The sequence below is a fragment of the Heteronotia binoei genome, chromosome 2, assembly GCF_032191835.1.
Source record: "Heteronotia binoei isolate CCM8104 ecotype False Entrance Well chromosome 2, APGP_CSIRO_Hbin_v1, whole genome shotgun sequence".
In the NCBI taxonomy this organism is placed as follows: domain Eukaryota; kingdom Metazoa; phylum Chordata; class Lepidosauria; order Squamata; family Gekkonidae; genus Heteronotia; species Heteronotia binoei.
The window spans coordinates 9833503-9840186 of NC_083224.1; the positions used below are offsets into that span (position 1 = coordinate 9833503).

A 6684-nucleotide genomic window follows, 5' to 3' on the forward strand; every position below is an offset into this window, starting at 1 on the left:
CTACATATATCGATCTGTAGCACCTTAATCTATAATCTGTAATGGTTTTAACTGTTTTATTTAACTTAATTTATGAATGTAACTTAACTATATTTCAACTGTCTTTTGTAGTAATGATTGTATTTTATTGTAATCATGGTATATACCATGTCCTGTGAGCCGCCCTGAGCCTGCCTTGGCGGGGGAGGGCGGGATATAAAAATAAATAAATTATTATTATTAAACATGCCCAGCTCCTTCAACCTTTCCTCATAGGACTTGGCCTCCAGACCCCTCACCATCTTCGTCACCCTCCTCTGGACCCCTTCCAGCTCGTCTATATCCTTCTTAAAATGTGGTGCCCAAAACTGAACACAAGACTCCAGGTGAGGTCTGACCAGAGCAGTGTCTAGGAGTCTTAGGATTCAAGCCTAAACTCTCCTACTTGCCCACAGAGACATTTCTGTAGGGCCGCTGAAATATTGCAGCTGCAAAAGCTAACCTTCTTGACTTGATTTTAAAATCCGGTTAACTAACCAGACAAGGGATGGGAAGCCCCGTGGCACAGAACGGTAAAGCTGCAGTGCTGCAGTCTGAACTCTCTGCTCACGACCTGAGTTTGATTCCAGCGGAAGCTGGTTTCAGGTAGCCGGCTCAAGGCTGACTCAGCCTTCCATCCTTCCGAGGTCTGTAAAATGAGTACCCGGCTTGCTGGGGGGGAAGCGTAGATGACTGGGGAAGGCAATGGCAAACCACCCTGTAAAAAGTCTGCCGTGAAAATGTTGTGAAAGCAACGTCACTCCAGAGTCGGAAACGACTGGTGCTCGCACAGGGGACCTTTCCTTTCCTTTCCTAACTAACCAGACAAGGAATGGGAAAACATTATCTTGAGAGCCTGCCTCAGCAGTCTGCTTTAATTTATTTTATTAGATTTCTATCCCGCCATCCCTGCTGAAGCAGGCTCAGGGGAGCTCACAATACAGAGCTTAAGAACAGAAGAGAAGCCCTGTTGGATCAGGCCAATGACCCATCCAGTCGAACATTCTGTGTTGTGCAGTGGCCTGCTTTGGCGGGGAGGGCGGGATACAAATAAAAATTGATTGAAAACCCAGGTGCCATCAGAAGGTCCATCAGTGGGGCCAGGACACTAGAAGTCCTCACACTGTTACCCCCCCTACGCACCAAGAATACAGAGCATCACTGCCCCAGACATAAGGACATAATAGAAGCCATGTTGGATCAGGTCAGTGGCCCATCCAGTCCAATACTCTGTGTCACACAGTGGCCAAAAAAACCCAGGTGCCCTCAGGAGGTCCACCAGTGGGGCCAGGACACTAGAAGCCCTCCCACTGTGCTCCCCCTTCAAGCACCAAGAACACAGAGCATCACTGCCCCAGACATAAAAACATAAGAGAAGCCATGTTGGATCAGGCCAGTGGCCCATCCAGTCCAACACTGTGTGTCACACACTGGCCAAAAAAGCCAGGTGCCATCAGGAGGTCCACCAGTGGGGCCAGGACGCTAGAAGCCCTCGCATTGTTGCCCCCCCAAGCACCGAGAATACAGAGCATCACTGCCCCAAACAGAGAGTTCCATCTATACCTTGTGGCTACTTGGTAGATCCAGGTGGGCAGCTGTGTTGGTCTGAAGCAATAGTAGTTGTCCAGTAGCACCTTTAAGGCCAACAAAGTTTTATTCAGAACGTAAACTTTTGTATGCATGCATGTGGAACCCCGCGGCGCAGAGTGGTAAAGCTGCTGTACTGCAGTCCTCAACTGTCCTCACGACCTGAGTTCGATCCCAGCGGAAGCTAGGTTCAGGTAGCCGGCTCAAGGCTGACTCAGCCTTCCATCCTTCCGAGGTGGGTCAAAGGAGTCCCCAGCTTGCTGGGGGGAAAGCGGAGATGACTGGGGAAGGCAAGGGCAAACCGCCCCGTAAAAAGTTTGCCGTGAAAACATTGTGAAAGCACCATTACCCAGAGTCGGAAACGACTGGTGCTTGCACAGGGGACTACCTTTACCTTTATGTGGCTAACAGCCACTCATGGACCTCTGCTCCATAGATGCTATACTCCATATTGACTGGTGCAATCTCCAGGTGTATCAACAGAGCCATAGCCTCCAAATTGCAAGATGTCATAGTTCTGCATTGGTCAGGCCACACCTGGAGTCTTGTGGGCAGTTCTGGGGGTCTCACTTCAAATAGGATGTGGGCTGAATGGAGCAGGTGCAGAGGAAGGGAGGGACGGTGGCTTAGTGGTAGAGCATCTGCTTCGGAAGCAGAAGGTCCCAGGTTCAATCCCCGGCATCTCCAACTAAGAAGGGTCCAGGCAAGTAGGCGTGAAAAACCTCAGCCTGAGACCCTGGAGAGCAGGGGAGGGACGGTGGCTCAGTGGTAGAGCATCTGCTTGGTAAGCAGAAGGTCCCAGGTTCAATCCCTGGCATCTCCGACTAAAAAGGGTCCAGGCAAGTAGACGTGAAAAACCTCAGCTTGAGACCCTAGAGAGCAGGGGAGGGACGGTGGCTCAGTGGTAGAGCATCTGCGTGGGAAGCAGAAGGTCCCAGGTTCAATCCCCGGCATCTCCAACTAAGAAGGGTCCAGGCAAGTAGGCGTGAAAAACCTCAGCATGAGACCCTGGAGAGCAGGGGAGGGACGGTGGCTCAGTGGTAGAGCATCTGCTTGGTAAGCAGAAGGTCCCAGGTTCAATCCCTGGCATCTCTGACTAAAAAGGGTCCAGGCAAGTAGGCGTGAAAAACCTCAGCTTGAGACCCTAGAGAGCAGGGGAGGGACGGTGGCTCCGTGGTAGAGCATCTGCTTGGTAAGCAGAAGGTCCCAGGTTCAATCCCCAGCATCTCCAACTAATAAGGCTCCAGGCAAGTAGGCGTGAAAAACCTCAGCTTGAGTCCCCTACCTTGAGTGCAGCTACTTAGCAATGGTGACCCACGCCTCGGTCACCTCAAGAATCGATTACTGTAATACTCTCTACATGGGGCTGCCCTTGACTCGGATTCGGAAGCTGCAGCTGGTGCAGAATTCTGCAGCCAGGCTACTAATGGCAATTCCCCATCAGGAGCACATTCAGCCTGTGCTGAGAAGAAGACTCCAGATTTATACCCTGCCCTTCTCTCTGGATCAGAGTCTCAGAGTGGCTTACAATCTCCTATATCTTCTCCCCCCAAAACAGACACCCTGTGAGGTGGGTGGGGCTGAGAGAGCTCTCACAGAAGCTGCCCTTTCAAGGACAACCTCTGTTAGAGCTATGGCTGCCTCGTACCGGCAATCTTTAAACAGCAGCTGGACAAACACTCCTCAGGGACGTTCTAAGCTGATCCTGCATTGAGCAGGGGGGTAGACTAGATGACCTCTAAGACCCCTTCTAAAATTCTATTATGCTATGTTGATCCAGTCCCATCTGGAAGCTGTCTGTGTTTGAAACTGCCACTGCTTCTTCTGGCAGTGAAACATGCGGCCCAGGGGCCGAATCAAGCCCCCAGAGGGCTCCTATCAGGTCCTCGAGCAACTGGCTGTTATCTGCTTCCTTCTCCCTCTCTCTTGCTCCCTTCTGCTTCATAGCTTGCTTTGCAAGGCTTGCTCAATTGCACGGGAGCTACAGAGCAAAACCTCTATTTCCTCCATTGGCTGAGGTTCCTCCCTTGGGGAGGAAGGGGGAAAGGCAGAGCTTACTTTGCCAGGCTCTCTCAATCCCACGGCAAAGCTACTGAACCAAGCCTCTCTTCCTTCTATTGGCTGAGGCTCCTCCCCCTCCTGGCCCCCAGGGAAGGAAGGAAAGAGCCAGAGATTCCTTTGCCCAGTCCCCTGGATTTAATGAGAGAAATACAAAGAAAGCACATTTAAGACTAACAAACGCTAATGTTTTAACCATGTTTCAAGGCTGGTTTTTTTAAAATCTTTTAATTGCGTTTGCTTGTGTCCTTTATAAAGTTTTTGCTACCTAATCTTAAATAGGTACACACATGGCTACCTAATGTTAAATAGGTACACACATAACATAGCCCAGCCTGACAAGGAGAGCCAGTTTGGTGTAGTGGTGAAGTGAGTGGACTCTTATGTGGGAGAACCGGGTTTGATTCCCCACTCCTCCACTTGCAGCTGCTGGAATGGCCTTGGGTCACCCATAGCTCTCGTAGGAGTTCTCCTTGAAAGGGCAGCTGCTGTGAGAGCCCTCTCAGCCCCACTTCCCTCACAGGGTGTCTGTTGTGGGGGAGGAAGGTAAAGGAGATTGTGAGCCGCTCTGAGACTCTTCGGAGTGGAGGGCGGGCTATAAATCCAATATCTTCATCTACCTCACAGGGTGTCTGTTGTGGGGGAGGAAGGGAAAGGAGATTGTGAGCCGCTCTGAGAGTCTTCGGAGTGGAGGGCGGGCTATAAATCCAATATCTTCATCTACCTCACAGGGTGTCTGTTGTGGGGGAGGAAGGGAAAGGAGATTGTGAGCCGCTCTGAGAGTCTTCAGACTGGAGGGTGGGATATAAATCCAATATCTTCATCTACCTCACTGGGTGTCTGTTGTGGGGGAGGAAGGGAAAGGAGATTGTGAGCCGCTCTGAGACTCTTTGGAGTGGAGGGCGGGATATAAATCCAATATCTTCATCTACCTCACTGGGTGTCTGTTGTGGGGGAGGAAGGAAAAGGAGATTGTGAGCCGCTCTGAGACTCTTTGGAGTGGAGGGTGGGATATAAATCCAATATCTTCATCTACCTCACAGGGTGTCTGTTGTGGGGGAGGAAGGAAAAGGAGATCGTGAGCCGCTCTGAGACTCTTCGGAGTGGAGGGCGGGATATAAATCCAATATCACCATCTTCTTCTCATTTATGTCAGATCTGTCCCTCACAGCCAATGAATTTGACACCTCTGTGTTAATGGCTCTCTGGGTGAAGAAGTGGTGTGAAAAGCCACCCAAGACCCTGGAGAGCGGCTGCCAGTCTGACTAGACAAGACTGACTTTGACGGATTGAGGGTCTGATTCAGTAGAAGGCAGCTTCATGCAAGTTCACGGAAGCCCTGTGTTTTTAACGCCCGCCCTTCTCCCTCTTCCCAGGTCGCGGGATTGCTGCTGCGTCAGCATCCGTTGAAGGAGACAGGAAAGGCGATTGCGCCGTGTGAGCTGCTTGCTAATCAGTTCGGCGTTACCAGCCACGCAAAGCTTCGCTGACCATCTCCACTCATCTGCTCTGACCTTCGTTACGCCCTCAAATTTGGATGAAAATCTTCCAGGATGCTGTGCGGGCCTGAAATGTTTGTTCCTCCACGTGAACTGGTTCAATGAATGACCACGTTAAAGAGAGCTCAGGTCCTGACGCTAAGAAGACGACGACGATGATGACAGAAGACAGAAGAGGACTGCTGGGAATTATTAGGAAGGGAATGGAAAACAAATCAGCCAGTATCATAATGCCCCTGTATAAATCGATGGTGCGGTCTCATTTGGAGTACTGTGTGCAGTTCTGGTCACCGCACCTCAAAAAGGATATTATAGCATTGGAGAAAGTTCAGAAAAGGGCAACTAGAATGATTAAAGGGCTGGAACACTTTCCCTATGAAGAAAGGTTGAAACGCTTGGGGCTCTTTAGCTTGGAGAAACGTCGACTGCGGGGTGACATGATAGAGGTTTACAAGATAATGCGTGGGATGGAGAAAGTAGAGAAAGAGGTACTTTTCTCCCTTTCTCACAATACAAGAACTCGTGGGCATTCGATGAAATTGCTGAGCAGCCAGGTTAAAACGGATAAAAGGAAGTACTTCTTCACCCAAAGGGTGATTAACATGTGGAATTCATTGCCACAGGAGTTGGTGGCGGCCACAAGCATAGCCACCTTCAAGAGGGGTTTAGATAAAAATATGGAGCAGAGGTCCATCAGTGGCTATTAGCCACAGTGTGTGTGTATGTATAAAATTTTTTGCCACTGTGTGACACAGAGTGTTAGACTGGATGGGCCATTGGCCTGATCCAACATGGCTTCTCTTATGTTCTTATGTGACACAAAGTCAAAGCGTTGGACTGGATGGGCCACTGGCCTGATCCAACAGGGCTTCTCTTATGTTCTTATGTGACACAGAGTGTTGGACTGGATGGGCCATTGGCCTGATCCAACAGGGCTTCTCTTATGTTCTTAAGACGACGGAAGACAGAAGAAGATGATGGAAGACAGAAGAAGAAAAAAGAGAAGAAGAAGACTGCAGATTTATACCCTGCCCTTCTCCGTGAATCAGAGACTCAGAGCGGCTTACAATCTCCCATAACTTCTCCCCCCACAACAGACACCATGTGAGGTACGTGGGGCTGAGAGGGCTCTCCCAGCAGCTGCCCTTTCAAGGACAACTCCAGTGAGAGCTCTGGCTGACCCAAGGCCATTCCAGCAGCTGCAAGTGGAGGAGTGGGGAATCAAACCCGGTTCTCCCAGATAAGAGAGCTCTGGCTGACCCAAGGCCATTCCAGCAGCTGCAAGTGGAGGAGTGGGGAATCAAACCCGGTTCTCCCAGATAAGAGTCTGCACACTTCATTACTACACCAAACTGGCTCTCTGGGACAATTTCTATTACCAGGGCCTTTCGGAGACAAAGGGCAAATGCAGGAGTGGCCAAACTTGCTCAACTTAAGAGCCACACAGAATAAATGTCAGATGTTTGAGAGCCACAAGACATGAACATCACTTGGTTGAGAGCCGCAAGGAAAGAAGGAAGGG

At 50.2% G+C, this 6684-nt stretch overlaps 1 non-coding gene across 1 annotated transcript; it reads left to right on the forward strand.

The window, feature by feature from the left end:
• The first annotated feature begins 2225 nt into the window (after positions 1-2225).
• TRNAP-CGG (transfer RNA proline (anticodon CGG)) lies at positions 2226-2292 on the forward strand. The gene has a single exon. It is a non-coding gene; the product is annotated as a tRNA-Pro (tRNA).
• Positions 2293-6684: the final 4392 nt, after the last annotated feature.